Source organism: Apteryx mantelli, chromosome 13 (assembly GCF_036417845.1).
Source record: "Apteryx mantelli isolate bAptMan1 chromosome 13, bAptMan1.hap1, whole genome shotgun sequence".
In the NCBI taxonomy this organism is placed as follows: Eukaryota; Metazoa; Chordata; class Aves; order Apterygiformes; family Apterygidae; genus Apteryx; species Apteryx mantelli.
In genome coordinates, this window is record NC_089990.1 from 10,563,871 (window position 1) to 10,586,376 (window position 22,506).

Consider the following 22,506-nt stretch of genomic DNA (forward strand, 5'->3'; position numbering starts at 1 on the left):
GTACGGAGCTTTGCTTGGGCGTCTCTGTAACCACCGACACCTCCAGCGTTTGGCTGCTTTCTGCTTTCCAGACTCGAGTCTCATTTACCAGAATTGAACCAGCCGTCTCTGGACGGCGCAGCTACTCTGTGCTGCCAGAGGGAGCCAAACGCTTTATCAGTGAGCTCCTCCTCCACTCGCACCAGAGTCCTTGGGTCTATTTCTGCATTTCTCTTATCTCGCCACTGGGTGATCATTCTTAGTTTGTACTTATTAGTAATTCTTAGGATGGTTTCCGGAACTGGGACAGACTTGATATCTTTTGTAACAACAAAATAAATTCTTAAAAATTCTAAAGCCACAAGTTCTAATAGTTACAGTTTTCTAAAATTTCAACTTAAAATGTATTGCTTCATATTACTCCTGTATCTGCATTATTTTCTTCTTTGATAGGAGTAATGATTATTGACAATTTCACATGAAGACTGTTGACACATTGTGACAATAGGATTAAAAAAAAAGGTGGGGGGGACAGCAGCTTCTTCATACTGAGTGTAGTCCTATTTCTGTAAGGAATTTTTATAGGATATTTGGAAGGAATTTCTCTCCTTCACTTCTGAGTTCTCATATATTGAAAAACTGTTGAGGTTTCAAGAGCCACTATGTTTTAAGAAGACCTCCTGAAGACATCTTAATTCCCAAATCCTCCTGAGAGCCTGTGCACTTTTCAGCAACAAAGCTTCTGCCTCTGTTATTACTGTTTATTTTTGTTGAAGGAGACACTAACATCAAGAAACAAATGGCGATCTTTCCCAGCAGTCTTATTCTATTAAGGACAGCTGTTATTGTGTCTGTAGCAGTGTACAAAGCATAGGATATAATTTTTTGCTGTGGTCTGCTGATTGCTTTGTTCAGCTGTGCTTGTGACAGATTAGCTTTGCAGCACATCCATAGGTCACCAGCCACCTTTTTTGTGTTTGTAGTGGTCAGTACTGTGAAGAACGATTTTAAACTGAAAATAACACTTTCTTTTGTTGTCTTGTGTTTTGGAGGCCCAGAACTCAGTAGCAGAGGTGCCGTAGGTCATACTAAAGCTACACGAGCAGAGCTAGATGGGAGAGCTTCTATAGTAGTACCAATCTCTCATTATACCTGCTTTCAGCTGGTCCTATCAGTCCCTGACATTTATAAAATTCTTTTCATAAAAAATTTAAAGTTAAAAAGTGTTAGGAAAAAGTACACTGCAATGGTGCGCTAATGAAAGAAGGAAAGGTTATTTTATTGTTAAGCATACAAAGGAAAGCACTTTCTTCATCTTAACTGGATGTTTTCCTTGTAAAATACAGAAACCCTTGTCTTTTATATTCTATTTTGATCAACTTTTCCCGAAATAGTTTTAATTAAATACTCGTTTAAAACTTATTGCTGAAATGCAAAAATGCATTTCAAAACAAGCAAAGAGATTAAAACTGTTTTCAGAGTCTATAAGATCCTATTTCCAAAAGCACCTTGAAAACAAAGCTGTCTTTTCAAGAAAGGAGTTGACATGTGTTGACAAAAATTGAGAAAGTGAAATAATGATGCTGGCACTAGTTCCAACAAATGGACAGATCCAGGCAATCTTTCATTAAAAGGACAGTGTTACAAAAGTGGTGAAGCATGAGGAGGTCCTTCATTTTGATTCATGGAATATGTGCAGCTCCAGTGGACAGACCAACGCAAACCAACAGCAGTGTTGCAGGATTGATGCATCTCTGACCTGATACAGAGATTTTCCTTTACTTTCTTCATGTCACTTCCAAAAGGAATTATTTTTGTGCTAGAAATCAGGAGAGAAATGATCCCTTTCATTGTTGAGATGAAATTTTAACAGGGAACATAATCTGTAGACCTTTTAGAATAAAGCAGTGTAAGACCTACAAGCATTTTGCATGAAATATAGTGCCAGTTAAGCAAATTTTCTGGACAAAGAAAGTCTTGCTGTTTCAGACTGATTCCATGAAGGAAGATCCTCATAAATAAACATATCTGAGTAGATAGCATTAAGTTAGAATCGAGGAGATGGGGTCTGCTTGTGTCTTCTTCCCAGTGTGTTTGTCTCCTTCCTCCACCTTTGTTTCTCCTCTCTACCTAGCAGGGCCAGCTCTTGGAGGTATGAACTACCCCTGCTTATGTATGTATGAAATCTATTGGACAGGGCAGCTCTTGTGTCAGCTGAGGTCTCTGTACAATCAAACCAAGGAGGGTAAAATAGTAACTAGATCTAAGATTATGTTACTCTTTAGCCTAGATAAATAGACTAAAAACACAGCGCCGCACATGCTTAAAACAAAATGATATTAAATTAGTTTAAAAAACAAGCCAAAACTAAAATATTGTTAGATTCAGCTAGGCTTTTTCAAATTAAATGATGTACATCATTTTTGCACCAAATCCACTTGAGAGATGGCTGTGCTTATTATTCTCTCCAGTGTTCAGGCCTTTAGAATGAGCTTTTCTTTCCACCTCTAAAATACCTGGAAAGTCAAGCCTCTGTTATCTGAGGTTGTTTTTTTTTTTTTTTTTATAACCATCTCATCTTGAGTTGTCACATAAAAATGTTCTAGGTGAACTTGGTTTTTCTTCTGAAGACCTCCCTTGGGCAATCAAGCAATTCCTATCTCTCTGTCTTCATTCTGCTTGTCTCAGTGATAGAGCCAGAACCTTCAAAAACTTAGTTAAGTATGGCTTTATGAATTAAATGCTTAAAACTGAGAAAAAATTGCTGTGTCTCAGCTAATTTCTTCCTGAGCTCAATTACGTTCTAGCCTTCCTTACCTTTAAAGTAAACTGAGAACTTTTGCCAAATATATCTTTATATTAATAATAAAGACTTCCTGGGGAGATGGGTACTATTCATCTCTATGCATGTTCAGAGTGAATGAGCATCCCAGTATATCTTGTATTCTTGCCAAAATACCATTCCAATACGGCTTGCCAAAAAAATCCCAAATGATTTGTGCGAAGGAATCAGAGGCAGGAGAACAGTTCTTTATCTTCTTCAGAGCCAAAAAAGGAATCTGTATTGTGGGATAGACTAACTAATCAGCAATGCAGTTCAGCTTTCTTGGCGCATACTTTACTCAAGATAGAAACTATTTAATGAAGACTCCTGCCAAAAAATGTTAACAGTTCTTTTGGAAATTGAAAGCTGCTTATGACCTCATGAATTCTGAAGGCTGAAAGGAGAACCATTTTAGAGGAATAAAAATGTTCTTCACTGTGACTGATGTGGAAGAGGATTTTGAATGCACTGTATACGTCATTGCTATAAAACAACAAAGAGAAGAAAATATGGTTTATCAATATACCCAAAACATCATACCCTGAAAGATAAATTAGCGGCACAACAAAAATAGCTTTTGTGCAGCCTGCAAACTTTGATAGAGAAGGGAGAGGCAGTTCATGGGACTTGCTCTGGCTGACTGTGCCTTGAAATCTAGTCTGGTGTTCAGACCTCAGAAATCCAGTCTGGTGCAAAGGGAGCTTTGCAGTTCTGGGAGAGATGCAGTGAAATGCTCTTCATTTGGGAGTAAGGAATATAAATGTAATATGAGTATAAGAAAATAGGTTGTTACATCTCTCTTTGGAATTTTCAGAGTTCATTAAAAATTTTATCTTCAGTGTGAGCCTTGTTTGCCATGTTCACATTTTTCTGGTCCTGATTTTATTTTTTTGTTAGCCAAAACCAAGTTCCTCAGTGGAAAAGATCTTTCAGCTATTTTTTTCCATCTGTTGAGCACACAGTAATTTCCTCTATGTTGTTCATGTTGGATGGGGGGGGGGGGCAGGGGGGCAGAATCCTCTCTGCTTAATAGGTAACTATGCACCCTCTTCTGTCCATGAGTTTACTTACCATTATTTAAATGATGAATTCACTGATACAGGAGAATTTATCCCTCCCCCCCAGAAAAAAAGCCATTGATGTTAATATTGTTCATAACATCCTGTAACTTCTCTATAGCCGGGTTCATTCTAAGAAACAGGTAGTTTGGATTGTGAAGGTCATTTGTGTCCTGGTGCTGTGATTTCAAATGATTCACAGCTGTATCAGTAAAAGGACTTGGCACATGGAAATAATTGTATGGATCTCTTCCAATTCCTTCAACAGCTTTTCAACCATCTCTAACCAGTATCTCCGTCATCTCTTCCAACAGTTAGTTTATTCAATAGCTCTGGCGCAGCTGAAAAAGTTATTATCATGTTTTGAAACCCATTACAAGCTTTATAGTATCATGGAAAGATCAGCATGGGAAAACACTGAGGCTGAGCTGTGCCAAGCTACTCTTCTGTACTGGATCTTCAAGTGGCTTTCTTAGCACCATTGAACTCTGTAGATCTGGATAGAAAAACAATTGAAATTCAGCAACAATTGCAAACAACTTGCAACCAGTTTTAATAATCTCTTCAAAGCAGACCTCAGTGAGATCCAGGGAAGATTTTAGTAGTGCAATGTTTGTTCAGATGAAATGACAGAACTCCTCGAGTCTGCTTAGATAGGGATATACGTGAATGGTGTTGTGGCGAGCCTTCCTGCGTTTTCTGGAAAGGAATCCAAAGCTGTCTCCGCACAGCTGTGGATTGTATGGGTGTTACAGCCAGAAGCTATTTTATCTCAAGTCCATCTTTATATTGGTCAGGATATTTTCAGTCCTTCTTTTTAAGAGTCTTCCAGCATGTATTGATATTGTAGACTGACTGTTTACTTTTGTTTCTAACCCATCTTCTTTAGCAGTTTCTGGAATCTGTTGAGAAATTATTTTTGCACTCTCATCAGGAACTTTGGTGAAGGTCAGCAGTTTTTTTCAATAGAGTTTGGGAACTATTATGTTCAGAAAGAACTATGATGTGCAAAAGATTCTTTGGTCCATGGCAAGCACATTTTTAATAATGTCTTCACACTTTGTGCCTATCTAGGAAAATGTCTTGTCAGCAGGCTCTTTCTGTAATTTTTTTCTTTTCTGACCTACAGACTGAATGCTCTGGCTGTGATACAGCATGTGATATTCAAATGTTCCTTCTTGCATAGTTAAGTCATCCTCCTTTTTTAAAGATTTTATTTTAGAGAAATAATCATCCAGGTTTTGGGATAAAAAAGCAACTAGTCAATCTGACTTGTGCTTATAAATGTGCCCCACCTGTTGTCTCACTACCTTAGCTAACAGAAAATTGGAAAGTTGCACATCATGCAGAATTCAGAAATTTCCTGACCAGTAGTCCTTCAGTGAAATGATGCTCTTTTTCTTGAACAATATGGAAATACTTTGCATGCTAAATCAACCCAACACTCTCAAGATTTTTTTCACCATTTTTTTTTTCCTGGAAAAAATGGCAGTTTAGAGAAGTAAAGCCCAGAAAGTTATTTTCGAATCTCTTTTAAACGCCCTAATTCTGTTTAGATAAACCTTTTCAAACTCTTTAAAAAGTAACATATTTTTCAAGTCCTTATCTTGACAATACTTATAATTTTTCTGTCAATGGCAAAATATTCATTAACTTTCGGATGATGATCAGTCCCTAAAAGTGGAAGTAGACCATACTATGTGATCTGAGGATTGCAAGTGATTAATTATCAAAGTGAATGCAAGTGAAAACTAAAAAGAAAGCATAATCAATGAATATTTCATTAGCAGGAAAAAATTGAGATCTTTGCAAAAAATTAATTCTTCAGCTCTTGCACTTTATTTGGGATTATTTCAGTCACTACTGAAATGCATCCATGCAGCACAGTAGTTTAAGGCAGGAAGTGAAGAAGAAAATGTTTTCCAATTGAAGCTGCAGGACCAGTTTTGGTAGTGATTATTTGGAGTTGGGTCAGCTCCCTGGATTTTATTATCTCATGCCAAAATAAAATTGAAATTGATCAAAAATGCAATGTGTAATGACCATAAGTGGTTAGACCCTTCTCACGGAATTCATCTCAAAATATAAATCTTCCAGCAGCAAAGGTTATAATTTGGTGGCCTTGAGCGCTGAGTTGCTTTGAAGGTAAGATTCCAGTTAAAGAATTGTTAATACCGTGTGAATCTCAGTTTCCAGCACTGAGACTCCCAGCCTATTAAGAATCTTGAAGGGATCCCACCATCACATAGGCCACAGTTAGCAGCTGGGGTGTGGAAAGGAGAGATGTGCAGAAGCACTGATCACTGAGAGATACAATTACAGACATAGGCCCCTCAAGTCTTTGAAAAGCTCATGTTTGTTTGTAGCCCTACAGTTGAATATATTGCTTCTTGTTTTCATTTCAAGTATCCTTTTAAATTACTTTGTACTTAATCAATTAGACTTAAAAATGCATCCTACCATCTATGGAAATTGTGCCTACTGAAAAGTCATGTTCACTTTCTCCAATCTTGCGTCAATTTCTTTAGGATTCCCATCATTTTTCTTGATGCGTGGTGTTCTTTCCAAGGCTTATCAGCTAGTAGCTGATAAATAGCCCTGAGCCAAGTGTAGACTATTGTAAATAGAGCAGCCTTTGGACCAGTTTAGTTTGGGATGGAAATTGTCCCATCTTCCAATAGATCTGGAGCTTGTCTCCTCAGCGACTCTTGATTTTTGTGCCAACCATAATTCAATTAAAGCATGTAGTATCCTCAAATTATTCTAAACAAAGTTCTCATAAGTTTTATTCAGAAAAAGCTTTAGGATTTAGCCCTGTGTAATACAACTTTATCAGATGGTATAACGTGTCTCAATATGAAGCAGAAGTGTCTCCCTAATAGCAATGCCTAAGAATCAGAGGAAGTCTTTGTTCACTGAACTCTCAGAGGTCTTGGCACACGTTGACTTATGTCTTGTATTGAGCTGTCTTTCATGTATCTGATTTAGAAAGCTGCAGTGGATCAGAATTGGGGAAGTACATCAGACTTTCATCATTGACTTGTCAATATAAGAAGTGACATGACTAACACATCCCAGCATGTTGGTTAGGGACTCTTCACCCATGAGATTTATAACCCTTTCAAATACAGAAACTGTTCATTTTTAAAAGGGCTTTGTAGGACACGTGAAAATTAAATGCAGAAAATATGGAGAGAGCAGCAAAAGAAGTAGCGTGGCTATCGCTTAGTGTTTTGCTTTAATTACAGGAAGATGTTTTGGCTGAATATGTAAACCATCGTCTATTCTCATAAAATAAAAAAACCCACTGCTTTTCTATGTGTTCAGCCATTTTGAGCAACTGTATGCATAGTTTTTGTGTAAACGCATGATTATTTGAATCATTGTCTCCCTGTACTTAATTTATATAGATTTCCTAATAGTATTAACTTTAATAGCTGTACTGTCTTTGAAAACAGATTAATGTGTTGGATTTACAGTTCACAACAGAAGCAATACAGTTCATTTAATGTCACTGTTGATTTCTGCAGTCAGCAATGGGAAACACGGTATGCTTTCTTAGTAGATCTTTTCATACAGCTTTATAGCATTTTTCATTTTGTGTTTATGTTTGGATAGATATGATGCCCAAGATAGTAATTTCGCCAAAATTATTTGTATTATAAGTATATATACTTTCATAATATTTATAAAAGCAATGAATTTGGCACACCTATGTCAAAAATAATTATATTTGTTTAAATATAAATGTTATATGCTCTTATACTTTATGTATACACATTTATATTTAGTTGATGTTTACCTATTTATACATTATGTTTTATATACTTTGAAGAATATTCATAGAAAAATCAAATTAGCAAGAGGAGGAAGTGCTGAATTTTCTTTCCCCATGCTTCCCAGCCCACCTCCCTGTGCCTCCTTTCGGTGGGCTCCCTTGGCTGGGGCGGAGGTGGAGCGGGGCGCTGCGCGGGCAGCAGCGTGTGCGCAGCAGCCGCGGGGGCCGGGGGCTGCGCGGAGGCGGTGGCCATCCCGGTACCCTAACAGCTGTCTCCCGGCTCCTCAGGCAGGCACGTTCTTCGCTCGGTGTTTCTTGGATGCTCAAGCGGCAGTGAGCGCAGCTTCCCGGAAGGACGGGACACTGTCGATAGCCTTTAACTATGAAGATGAGAGCTTTTGTCAGTGAATTACAAGAAAATCTCTTTGTGGACTAGTTCCGTATCATTGTTGTGCTGTTACTCACGGTGACTTTACCTTCAATTACTACTTTGAAGATGCTGGGTTTGAATTTGCTAGCTGTTGCCATAGGACCGCAGCTAACAAATGTCTACTTCTTGCAGCAGATTAAAAACACCAAGCAAAACATGCCAAGAAGAAAGATGAAGGATTTAGATAATAATTAATTATTATCTGGCACGGATCATCTTTTTCCATAATATTTAATAGAAATCAGATTAGTTCTTTAGCCCAGTTCGGCAAGACTCTCAAGATAGGACAGGTTTATTTATTTAAAGTGTTGGTGTCTGCAAGTTTCTTAAATTATGTGAGGGGCTGGAGCTGCATCAACATAGTCTTATCAGCATTCGGTATCACTGGCTTTAGAAAAAATAAACAAATGCATGATAACGAGATGAGATAAAAATTCAATCAGAAGAATAAAATATTTTTGTGATTGTTTTATTCATTTTCTTTCTCAGATTGTTCCCTCTCCTAAAACAGCCTATCTTAAGCAGCCACTTTTCAGCATATATTCCAAAACATATAAAACCTGGCACACATGAGTGAAGGATTTTTAAATTACTAGTGAGGACTGGATATACTTTCACTTTAATCTGAATTGGAAATAGCTCAGGTAAAAAATATCAATGTTTTCTGTTGAGATACTGATCTAAGAGGAGGATATTTCAGAGCTGAGTCTTAATTTTATTTTTACTTTTTATTCATAACTGCTACAGAAGTGTAAATAACTTCACAAGGGAAGCTGCTGATTAGTATTAAAAGAAAGAAAAGCCTTATTCAGAAGTTATACAAAATTGGAAAAGTTTCTAAGGAGTTCCCCACTTACCCAATTCTTCCCCTTTTCTTCTTTTTAGGGAGAAATTTACAGTTAAAATGACAGTAAAATATTCATTTTACTTTCCTAAGTTTGCACTTCCCCCCTTCCCCCTTATTTTTCACTCATTTTTTCACTCCACTTTTAATGGAAGTAAAAGACAGAGGCATCCAATGAACTTCCCTTCAAGTGTGTACTTCAGCTCCTTCAGTGAGACACTTTCAATATATCCCTTTTCCCTCTGTTCTTGCATGTTGCTCCCTGCTCTTTCGCCAGGTTTGCTGGGGGGAGCTAACACGAGATGTCAGAATGAACGACTGAGCCTCACGCGCTTTGTAGTTACTGAACAATTTGCTCACTGGTTCAGGAAGCTGCAGCTTTGTAAATCTGAAGACTTACAGCATTTTGAGGTCACAGGTAATTTCAGAAACCTGTGGAAGAGCATCATAATTATAGTTTGTTTGTTATGGTTTTTATTAAATATTAACTAGAAACCATTGCACAGGGCAACCTGATATATATCAATTTATACGAACTATATTCCAGTTTGGGAATTTTTAATTATACCTGCTCTTGCAGCCTGGTTTTCATCTGCAGACTGTGAAACACAGTCTGCTTAAGCTGTGCTGCTTAAGCTTTACTAGCTTCCTCTCAGGTAAATAAATCATGGAATGAAAATATATTAAAAGGCTTGTATCCTGTATTTTCTGGATCACAATTTTTACTTTTTACAAAAAGCTTATATATGTATTTAGTAAGAGTTAGTATCCTTGCTAAGGTAATAAAATTGCAGAAGGTATCTATTTATACTTTATGTGCTTTAACTCCTTTCAAAACCTAGCTGTTGAGTATATATGTCTTTTACGCTTAAATCATTTAGGTATCTTGATTTCATATGTACGCACACATACTACTTAGGTGTTATTCACACTGCTTATTTTGGCTTATTTAAGCATCTAACAGAGGTACAATTCAGAGCACCTAACTTTGAATTTTAAGCTTAAACTCCCTTTGCAGTAAATAGAGTGCTAGGTGCTCCAGAATATGACTCGGGCTCCACCTAACCTGTGTTGCTTGCCTTGCTGTGCTCTTGGCTCCTTGGTCTGATTGCAAAGGTGGAGCGTTTGGCTGTCTTCCAGCCCATGTGCACCGATGACTTTCCTATGGAAAACAACAGGTAAATATAGTTTTCATCTGCATTTGGAACTAGTTCGCAGAGGAGTCTGCATCTAGAAGTGGGTGTCACATTCTACAATTTAGACATGGTCTCTGAAGAAAGCATGTTATTAGATATATTATTAGGTACTATGAGTATCTCTTTCTATGACTTAAAAGTATTCACAGCTACCTTCTTGGGTAGTCAGCTATAGAAAGTTCTATCTCTTTCTCATTCATATCCTGATATGCTAACAGTCCTTGTGTTTGTACCAAAGAATAATCCTTTTACACGCAGAACTTCAAAAATTGTGCATATAGGGTCCAGAAATGTTTTGTATTTCTTTGTATTGTTTAAAGCAGTATGGGCAAACTGAATCAGCAACTCATTGGACAGAAATGTCTGCAAAATGCTTTTATAGAGGGAATCTTTTGATTGTCATCTTTTATAGCTTCAACCATGCACCATTTTCAATCATTCTAGAGGCTGAAAATAGAGGGTAAGGTATACTGCCGTAAGTAACTCAATAATTGTAATAGGCCAGTGCTGGCTGTATAAATAATGAAATATACGTGGTATAATGATGTAGCTTAGCTAACTGATATTGGATGAAAGTAAAGAGTTACAGGAGCATTTTTATTCTATAAGTACCTGATTTGAATTTTCCTGATTGTATTCCTTTTAGCCAAACTGATCATGTTGATAAACTTCATTTGGAAAGAGAGTTTAAAATAATAAATTGCTTTCCCTTAAGAATACTACCAAGCAATTAATCATTAGTTCTTGATCATTAGCATATTCTAATGAGAGCTTAATAAGAAGTACGTATGTAAATATGTTCACAGAAGATCCAGGGAACATTTTAATTTTAAAAATTTCCACTTTCTGAACATGCAATTATAAAAGCTTCCTTTTTGTAGTTTGAGCAGTAAGCATTAGATTATATATGGAATTATAATCTGTAGGAATACACACTGGTGCGAGCTATCAGAATTTCTAATTGATACTGAAGCCCAGACCTGGGCTTTCTTGGGTTTGGTACTGTACTGTATTTATCAGCACTCATGTTTTTACCTTTCTTAAAATAATCTGAAGCTTTGAAGTCTCCTCAGCTCTTATACTCATAGAATTCATGTTGATGTTTTTATTGTACTTCTATTATGCCTGTCAACTGTAGAGACAGCAACCATAACTGTTAGTTACAGACAGCCAGAATTACTCAAAAATGATCAAATTGTGTCCAGAAACAAATCATTCGTCAAATTAACCTCTCTTAGATTTTGGTTAAATTGTCCTCAAACTACTTACAACGTTTTATGGTAGAAATGATGCTTAGCTTAATAATCTTGCTATGAACAGAAAAAGAAATGTTTATACTCTAGGGATCCCAGTATGGAGAGGAATTGCAAACAGAGACAAACTCTTACTCAAATTTAGAGAAAGAGAGATCATGTTCTCTGAAAGATCTGCATTTTGTATCCTGGATGTTTTTCAAATCTAATACGCGCAACCTCTCTCTAGGACAGTTCAGCTCAGTAGGATACAGAAGAGCCAACTTTTCAGATCTTTAGTTGGAATTCATTTCAATGGTTATAAGACAGAGAAAACCTTGAATATCACCTACATATAGCACCTAGATCCTAGACAATTCTGAGGTTAGTTATAGTAAAAATATTCGGAGCATACCTTTTTTTTTTTGCCTACATGATTTCTCTGCTGCTTTGGGTTCTTACCGCTTGGATGGCAAAGACAGAAAGTGATAGTTTTCTGGTCTTATAGAATCGTAGCATTTCTAGAAGGGCATAAAGACATCCTGACATAATGCAGAAGTGATCTTAACTTCTTCAGTTTTTAACATATTGATTTTATATATACTCTCCAAGAAAGAAAGATCCAAAAAGCTGTAGCTAATACTGTATTTGTTATCACAAATGTAATAGAATTTTTGGTAGAATATGTAACAGTCATACCTCATTTTGCATTTATACAGTGACTTTCATCTACAAAGAAAATATCGAATGTGCTAGCCAAAGGATACTCCCTGCCAAAGGAGTGAGGTCAGGCTTTCTGCATTCAATGTGCAGATCCCCTTGAGTATTATAAAAATCTATGAAACTGTCAGCAAGTTGTGCTTTAGCATCGTTCCTGAAAGTGGCATTTCTCCTTCTGGGATGGCGTTCTCCGGGATTCCAACCAGTACTCGAGGAACGACGAAATACCCCAGAAGTGTTGTGTGCATTGAGGACTGACGGATGTCAACTGTAGGCACCATAGACAGCTGTGTTACAGCTCCAAGATACTGGTATATTACTTGCACTTAAGTAAATATAAATTCTAGTTGTAAGTTTCTTATAAAATTAGGATTAATAAGCATTCATAAATAAAACATAAATTAGCCTTAAACAGTATGAGAAATATTGTAGGTTTCTATCTGTTATTTTCTCTTCCATTAATTACAACCAAAGCTTGATCCAAGTATAGCATACCATTCATTCTCCAGGTATCATCCAATTTAAGAGCTGAAATTTTAGCAGTTCAAAGGTAACTCCTTCTGCAAAAAATGGAAAAATATTTCCTTTTCTTTTCATAGATGATCTCTATTGAATTCACTGTAACAAAATAAAATAAAACTATCCCCAAATATTTGTTGTAGACACTGTCTATGAAGTTCAAAGAGTTGCATTAGAATAATCTTTTAATGTCAGATATAAATGCCATTGAACTGAACTAGATGTCTTAACAGTGACTCCCATGAGTGCTGTAGGTATTTGAGTGCAAATTAATCTGTTTTTAGCTTTACGCAAACAATTTAGCAAAAACAATGCAATTGCAAATGGGCTTTAGGAGATTACCACTGACTTTTACGGGACCTAGGCTCTCAATTTCTTTAGACTATGTCAGAAATCTTAGCTAGTAATTTCTGCAAAAATCAGAGTAAGAAATAAGCTATCTATGAATATATCCTGGCCACTTTGAGACTCATCAATAACTGTACTGATCTCTAGACCTATCCATAGCTTTATAAAGCTTTCAAAGCATGTAAATAATATAATAATATGCTTTTTACTGGAGACCAGAATATGTAATGGGTTGATGGATGGCTTCTCCTTTGTGTTATTTATCAGGCTGAAAGAGCCAAGCTGATCATGCCGTAAACCAGAGTCACTGCAGTTGCGACAGGGATGCATTTGGTCCGGAGTGTCTCGTAGCTGAGCCATCAGTAATTATATCTGCCTTATGAGAGGGGGGAAGTGAACACGTACAGATGAAAACAGATTTTGAGTTACACTTTCTGTGGTTGAAAGTTTGTCTGACAAGATAGTTGTGTTTCAGAACAGCTAGGAAGTACCTACAAATATAGGCCAGTAAAGAAAAGAGGCAACTGGATGCTTATGCATGTGTTTGTGGGTGTGTGTATATATAAATATATATATATTTTTATGTGTGTGTGTATATATTTATATATATGTATGTGTGAAAAATATGTAGAGTTCTTGAAGCTTTGCAATGTAGTATTCTAATTTAGGTAACTAAATTTGTAATACCTTGTTTTTCTAATACCACATCTGTGGTACTTTCATCTAAAGCTAATGGATTTCTTTGCATTTCTTCCTGAGAAAAACTAGCTAAAAGCATGCCCTGTCAAAATAGACAGATATTGCTGTAATATGTTTTTAGACATTCAACCAGACAACACAAAAAATGCACTGTTAAAGTAAATGTATTAGAATGTCTGTCTATGTAGCATAGTATTACAATAACAGACACAAGTAGAGTATCTGTTTAATATAGCGGGGTGTCCTGGAAGCTAATATAAGAAAAGAGTAGTAACTTATTTGAAGCTTGCACACATTTTTTATGATTTCAAATTAGTCAATACTTCCTGTAATACTGTTAGCGTTTAAGCTTCCTCCAGATCATCAAACTCTCTGTGTGTTTCCATTGTTTAGTCTGGAATACATCTTTTTCTCCTCTTCTCTGTGGTGTGTAAGTTTGCAATTTTCTACTGCTTTTATATCTTTAGAGAGCTATTAATTTAATTAATATAAGTAACTGTCACTTCATCAATGATAATAGGACTATACAGGTTTGGTATCTGTTTCTTTATATACTGAGGTACTTTCATTTCTACTATTTTTTTACTCTAGCTTTTGCAGAGTATAGCTTTAGGGGACATGGAGTTTCTCTATACCTTATCAAGAAATGAGCACAAATTTCAGATGCAACCTGTTACTACCTGTTCAACTTGATTTCTGACTGGCAGAGAGCTTGACTATGCTTTAGAACTCTATGATTTGTGAATCAACTATTTTTATCTGGCTTAAAGTCATTTAATCAACTTAAACTTCACATAAGATAATATGATACTCTGAAAAACTAAAACCTTTGGTTATAAGCACCTGGTAACTGTTGACTGAGTTCTGTATTTATCTCTTCCTCAAAGTTCCAATTATTATATATTTAACATATTATGAAAGGGTCGGAAAATACATGACAGAGATTTGCTGGCTCATTAGTCCATCTCTGACATGATTCAGAAGACTTCAAGTCCAGTTTAGCCAATCTCTGAGGTGAAAAGTGTAACTCATGCAATACGCAGAAGTGCATTAGTTTTAATTTGTCTGTAATGGTAATGGAGTTGGTATGTTCACCATTCTCTGTCCATTCATCAAAAGAGAACCTCAACAAACCAGCATCTCCTCTCATTTTTCTTCCACAGAGGTGCTACAGGTTCATTTTAGACAAAGTATAATTGATTGCATTTGAACAAGACTTCGTGTAAGATTAGTTACATTTTTAATCAAAATGTCACGGGGGTACAAATCTAACATGTGCAAAAAGTTCTTTGTGTTGGAGGGATCCATTGCTCAAGAGCAAATGCAGAGTCTTGTGCACAGTCTTGTGCTGTCCTTTCCCCTACAATTATCGAAGTAGTTTTATATAAACATGCGGCCTCTTTATGAAAATGATGGCTGGATCAGTAAGATTTGGGAACCTAAAAATTCAGTAGTTCAGTGTCTGTCTTCTAAGTGCTTGGCCCTGGGGTGAAAGCCCAATATCCTGTATATTAAGGTCTAGGATCTCTACATAGTACATGGGGATGGTTAGGCTATATCTAAGCAAATTAGATTCAACGCTCTTGATTCCAGTCACCGGATTCTTTATTCACTTTATATCTGAAAGCAGAGATTAGAATTCGGGAGATTTTATGTTCTATTCCTCTGTGTAGGAATTGGAAATTGAATCAAGCATGTACACAAGGCTTTTCAAACTTCAAAGGAACACAGTGAAAACATGGAAAATAGTAGAGCTTAAGTACATAGCCTCCCTTGCATAAGGTTAATTCCACTAACTTCTGTGAAGAGGATGATATGTCTTCAGGAGCCTGCACTGCTGTAGGCTTGGAAGCAATATTCAACCTTAAATAGACTTCTTTAATAAATTCCCTGTACCCGTATGCTTCTGCTTCAAAATATTTTCAGATGAGCGTAGTCTTATTGGCTGACCCTTTGACCTTAACTGGATAAAAGATTGACAACGATAGTCAAAGTTTTGTTCAAATAATTCATTGTTTCATCCTTAAAGATCTCAAATTTTGACTTTCATGCTGGCATAGAAATTTATCTTTGTCACCAAGTAGAAATTCCAGGATCTCCTCTGTGCTGTGAAGTGCAGTGCTCTACCACTGATTAGTTAATTATTCACTTGGGCCTTCTCCAGCTGAGTACCCTGATATGAATGAATATAAACAAAACAGTTTTCTCCGGGTGTCAGCCCCTTAGAATAATGAATATGAAAATAAATTAAGGTGTTGTTACCGGTTAAGTTTTTTAAAAGAAGACAGAAAGAAATATCTCTAGCAATTACATTGTTAAAATGGTATTTAAATAGGTTGGATGTGTGGAGGGCTTTGCAATTTAGAATGATTATATAAAAATAATGAAACTTGGGTTTTTTCAGTCTTCTGTGAAATGGAATAATCAGCACTCTCCTGAACAAACCGTATTATTTTCCCATGTCTTTTCATTACTGCATTTGAAGTTGTGATTCATATGTTATGGTGATTCACAGCTTAGCCTTATGAAGCAGAGGTTTATTTTTAGCCTGTTACCTTAAATTAGTATGACTAATAAGTGATTTTGAGGTACAGTGATTTCAGTGGTTCTGCATCTACTTGTTAGAATTTAATGTGTTTATGTATGACTTACTCTGACACTTTGCAATAGACTTTCCAGGGAGTAGGTGACTGCTGGGTGTTAACCATGATATATTAGAATCTTTAAGCTCAGGAAATATCAGGACTAAAACAGAATGTGCTTTAGCATTCTGTTGAGAACCATCTTTGAATGTGACATCTGCTAGGTGGCAACAAGGGTTATGTTCATACCTTCACCATGCACCATGTCATCTCAGAGGCTTTGGGAACTGCTGTGGTGCATGGCAGCACCCTTCACTTGCCACTGGGACATGAGATGACATCGAAACTTTTTGTCACGTAATTCCCAGAAGGGAGGTAACTCTCTGGAGCTATCCGCAATATGAATGTTAATAGGATTAACACTCAAAGACAGGAAGATTGAATTTAGCTAACTGGCTGTAACTGGAGTTCTTCCAGATGTGTCACATAAAACTATATATTTTCTCCTTTTTCCTACAGAATTTTTCAGGATTTGAGATTGCATATCTGTGGCAGAAAGAAAATGTAAATGGTCTTGGGAATGTTCCTCCTTATGCACCTGTGGGATGAGCATGACGGAGCAAAGGCATGCACATGCTACCTAGAAGCTCTGCAAAGAGGAGGGGTTTTCAAGTCCGGACTAGTAGGGCATGAGTGTGTTCATACTGAGAACTCCCAATTACTGGTAAGAAAGCTTTTTTTCTTTTCTTCTTCTTCTTCTGTATTACACTGTAGAAATATTTTTATAAAGTTCTTTGGCTCTAATTCTATTCTCTATCTCCCCATCTCTCATTCCCCTCCACCCAAAAAGAAATAAAGAAGAGATCAGGAAGGAAAAAAAAGTGAAAGAAAGACATTTCAGGTCAACTTGAAAAGGAAAAAAGACATCTCTTAAAGTTATCATACTGGGTGTTTTTTTGGTTTTGGGTGTTTTTTTTTTTTTTACATGAACTGTTGAGCTGAATGGACTTTAAATTCTGAGAATTTGCATTTATTTTGAAAAAAACAGTTGAGAAATTGTTAATCTTGTCAAGAACAATTCTTTTTGAGATTTTAACCATTTTTTGATGTGGCATGTTAAATATTGTGAAATATTAAATAATCAGTGAAACTAATATTTAAAATATAAATCCCTTAAAAATTTGAGACAAAAAAAATCACCTAAATCTATTCATAAATTAATTTCAAACATTGTTCCTAATTGCCGCTATCGCCTCTCTTCTCCTGGTGAAGTGGGTGTTACAAGCTTCAGTACAGTCTCTAGAAATACAGAAAAATTGCAAGGTTAGGGGATTTATTCCTTCTTACACTAGTTCTCCGTAAACTGTAAAAGTGTATATATGGCTGACATTTTGCACTAGGTTCAGTATCTGTATCTTAAAAATGTAACAGACACAAAGAGCTCCTGGAACATGAGGTCATGGGCTGTCATTTCCTTTAAAGGGCAGGAGCGTGTTTGTTTTATGAGGATAGTTTTATCAGGGGACTTGCAGCCTTTCTTACTCCTCCCTCAAGGTTATGCTTTCCCTACAGAGGGGCTGTAAGGGACTGCAGGGGATGGGGAATCCCGAGGCAAGTCATTTCCCTTCTAGCTTTCCTAGCCATTTGCTGCATTGCTTACATGAAGAACATGCCAGATCTGTTTTCCGAGAGCCTCCTTGTTTCTTTGTTTCACTCAGTTTGGTGCTAAAGGACCATGAATCTGTGATCGGTGATGTTGAAGGTAAGGTCAGGATAGTAAGGATATTTGTTTCCAATCTGCCCAGCACACCTGGAATACAGGTCGGCACAACTGCTCCATTCCACCCAGTGGAAGACGTGTTGAAAGCATGAAGAAAGCATCATAGACTAATATAACCATTGAAAGCATCATAGACTAATATAATTGTTATTACTGCTGTCTCTAAGTCCGCTCATTTCTCTCTGAAAACAAACCGGTTTTTCTGAAGCTGAGGTTCTGATGCATTTGCAGCTAATCAAAAGCCCTGGTGGCATCTCAGTAGCAAACTCCCCTGCGCTCGGATGCACCAGGTGCTGGCAGCCCCAGGCACCGCAGTTCTCTGCGTGGCTTACGGACACTTGTGGGCCCCTGCCTTTGCCTCTGACGTCCCTCTCGGCTCTCGAATGCCTGCTGGAGCCTGCCTGCGTCACTACGCTCCTGCGGCGGCTGTGCGGAGCCGTGAGGCGTCCTGGTGAGCAGCGCGCAGGAAGCTGCTCCGATTTCTGTGCTGCCCAGAAAAACGCCAAATTCCAGAGGTGGGAAACATCCCCCCCACCGCCCTTGGAGCCAGCCAGCCGTGGGTGTTTGTTACCACGGGGCAGATGCCGTTTCCCTCACCGCGCTCCGGCTCCCTTTCCTTACCTCCTGTCGCTGGGATCACTTATAAACTTCTCTGAAGTCTGCAGATGATGGAGGGGGAAATGCCAAAAGGGCGTATTTACATGGACAAATGCAAATGCTCCAAGATGCAACTGAGTGAGCTTTATCTGAAAGGCAGGTAAACATATTAATATGACACTGGCTCTGGAAAATAAGCCTCGGTTAGTAATACTGGCCTTTATTGATGTGAGCATGCTGCTGTGCTAATGAAGCAGTGCGGTGTCTGGATACGCATTGGTTCGCTTGGCAAGTTACGGGAGCATAGACAGAGCAAACAAAAGGTAGTTTGTATGCTGATAGAACAAGTGCAGTGCAAATATGCACTTTGTAGGTATATCTGAAAATCCTGCTCAGTCATCAGCAAGGAAGGTGTTCCCGTGCTTGATTTAGGTATGACCATTTCCCATAGTACACGCAGAATTGTTTGGTAAAGAGGAAAAAAGCGTTTATATGGATCCTGTGTTATATGCGTCTCATGCCACTTTAATAACCGAGACTGGGATTTTTGGGGGGTTGTAAAATTGTAAAGGAAGGCAAACAATATATCTAGAATGAACAGTTAGCCTGAGCACTGCTGGCGCTTGTAGTCCCATTGTTTACCCATGAATAAGGTAAACAGTGTTTGCCTCTGACATTGGAATTGCTTCAAGAATGCTTTTCCAAGCTTTTATTTATTGTATTCACCTCAGGATCATGAATAAAACAAATAGTAAAAGATGCAACTCTATTCTCACAATAAGGTCAAATAATATAGAGTGAAATCCGACACTCTGCAGGAGGCCAACACAAGCCAAACACTCCAATTAAGCCATCAAAGTAGATTTAAGTGGAATTTATTTGGTGTATAAGCTTTGAACTATGAGTTTCACCTTTCGAGAGACAGTCTGCAAAGAACAAATGCTGGGCTTGAACTTGTCCCCATATAATCAATGTTATCCTGCTGGTAGAGGAGGAAAAAAATGACTTCCAGAGTCAAGTCACTTGACTCTTCTTTGTAAATACCTATTTCTAAATATTTGGAAAAGTATTTCAGCACAGAAAATGAGAACACGTTCCTAACTTGGCCTTATGGCTTTTGTGAATTATTTATTTTGGGTTCTGGGTGGCTTGTTTCTTGCCCTTGCCATCTGTAGATTTAATGATTTACATTTCTACTGTAAGATGTTACCCAGGTTTGAATATTGAGTACAGCAGCTCAAGGCATAAGGTGGGTAGGCATGGGAAACAAAGTTCTTCATGCCTACCAAAGGATTCATGAATCTAGAAGAAAGTTTTTGCACTATCATTTGATTATCTTTCTCTTTTGGTCCATGTGTGGACCTTTCTAGTACACAGTACAGACTGCAGTATCATTAAACTTTTATGTCCTGATATATATAGAATTTGTAGGCCCTGTGTAAGTAAATATTCCTAATACACTGGTTATATTAAAAATCTCTAGGACACTTTCTGAAAACCTGCTTAGGGTACATTTATGTTTTTGTATATTTGGCTTTTTTGACTATATATTGGCTTAGCCTGATATTGAGATTGTGAATTTATGATGACGTGGACTTTGCTTTATTTCTTTTTGATAATACAATTTTTAGCTCACCCTAAGGCTTTAGATTAACCTTTTCTTAGTCTCCATCAGATGAAGAAAATAAATTGCTACTCTGCTCCTTTCTGTGTTAAGATGTCCAGCTTAATGAAAAACGGATATTTTGTTTATTGCATTCATAGTAGGTATTCTGAATGCACGTTTAAACAAACTTTATTGTGGTGAAAATTCTGCTTATTTATTTATTGCATTCTAATGAAATAAAAAATAGAGAAGCCCCATTTATTTAGATATTCTATAAATATCTCCCAAATTTTCAGACCCTGATATAGTGATCCTTTTTTTTTTCATTTGGGAATTTATCAAAACAGAAGACAGTGATTCTATTATAATACATAAATAATATAATACCTAAGACCAAACTCTCCCTAATCTGTATGAGAGTCAAAATTATTCTCGAAGGGCTAAATGAAGCTTTATGGGTTATTCACAGAGAAGAGTCTTGATCTAAATTAGATACAATTTCTGTAGATGGTAACATAAATAAACTAAGCACATCTCACAGTGAACAGGATAATTATCTTTAAGTTTAAAAGTCTACATATACTTTTTAAAAAGGAATCCAGTTTGAATTTTTCAAGTAAGCTTTTTGACTAAAGAGTATTGGTAAAAAGGGGAAAACACCTATATAAACTCAGCTTTTCTATTGGACATGTTTATTTAACAGTTAATGTAATGTATCTAAAAGGAAGTAGCAAGCAAATTAATCCATTTTGAAAGTGCTGAGCTTACTCCTATGCGGTGCACATAGGAGTTGGAGACCGATACAAAATCCTGATCAGCATCTGCTAATTTATGGCTGTGGGAGCCTTGTCTTTCAGAGGAACTGGGACTGTGGATGAAACATCAGGAAATCTTGCAGAGTGCCTGCTTCTCCCTTCAGCCCCCACTCAAGCAAAAGCAACAGAATCTCTCCTAGATGGAACTTGCTTGATTGAAGTAAGTGCATATGGTTCAGCAAAACATTTAAACGTTGTATTACCTCCTTTTGTATTTATCAATTTTTTTTTGTGCTGTAATAAATTTGGCCCTGAAAAAGGGAGAGTTTGCTCGAATGTCGTTTCAAAACAGCAGCTTTTCGTGGAGAGAGCTCGTCGTGAAAGGAACCGTCGTAGATGAATACGCAGTTTGTTACTGCAGGGCACCAATAAATAAGAATGCAAGCTTGTCAACATTTAGCTGTAGGAAATTTGAAGACATTCAAGTTTTAATGTCACAAACATTCGCAGAGTGCTGAGAGAGCTGTCAAAATGTCTTTAATGACACCACTTAATGGGAGTAGGTAAATGCAGTCTGGGACCCGAGGCCTGTACCTGAGGAGTGCCATAAACAGCTCTGTCAATAGGGGAAGGGCAGAGACCGCTGGCGCCACGTCGCAAGTCCAGTGAATGTACTCCCAGAGCCACGTCTCAAGTGCAGTCGGGGAAGTTACCAGTAGTCATTTCATTAGTTGTAGAATGCTTAGATTGGTCATATATATTGAATAAACATGTTAGATAAGAATTTCAGAAGATAAAAACTTCAGATCACTGCTGATGGGCCTCATCCGGAGGTCCCATGAAATCACGGGAAGTAGCACAGTAAAGAGTCCTAAATTTCTGTGCTTTCTGTAAGGTGCCACAAGGTGACTGTCATTGCAGAGCAAGCCGCAGATGATCTTCTGTCTTGGGAACACTGTGGTCTTCTCTTTTCTTGTAAAATAAAAGCTTTTCATGCTGTAAGGGCTTCTGTTCTTTGCCAGTATGAGGCCATGGAAGACGTCCGATCGAGCAGAGCCCTCGGGACCCTTGGGAGGCAGCAGCCCGGGGCTCCGTCCACAGTGGTGGCCACCTTGGTCTTTATGGGACAGACTGCCTTCGTGCCATGTTGTGTGCAGGCTGTTTTTATCATTTCTGAAAAGAAACCAAAGTGCTTCCATCTTCCAGGATTGAGACCTGGGCTTTGAGCAAAAGCTTTTTAATATTAAAATACATATATTATATTATTATATTATTATATATTATATTATTAAAGTACATATATTATATCTTAGTTTGGTTTTGTTTTTCCTTTTTATATTTGAATCTTTTTTTTTGCCAAAAGCTGATATGAAGGATTAGGAAAACTAGACTTACCTTAAGTTGCATTTCAAATAATTAAGAATCGTTCATTTAAACTCTGTGATTATGTGCAAATACTTATGTAGGTTAAGTATTAGAATATTTAACTCCTCTTCTCAAGGAGATGCTTCTAATTATCCATTTTTAATAATCCTCAGTGGAGCAGGTACCATTTCAAA

At 37.2% G+C, this 22,506-nt stretch overlaps 1 long non-coding RNA gene across 1 annotated transcript in view; it reads left to right on the top strand.

The window, feature by feature from the left end:
• Nucleotides 1-22,131, top strand: part of LOC106496817 (uncharacterized) — a 127,618-nt gene extending 105,487 nt beyond the window's left edge. The window contains exons 3-5 of the long non-coding RNA XR_001294687.2: nucleotides 16,729-16,933; nucleotides 21,050-21,167; nucleotides 21,970-22,131. This is a non-coding gene — a long non-coding RNA (uncharacterized lncRNA). The remainder of the gene's footprint in view (nucleotides 1-16,728; nucleotides 16,934-21,049; nucleotides 21,168-21,969) is intronic.
• The last annotated feature ends 375 nt before the right edge of the window (nucleotides 22,132-22,506 follow it).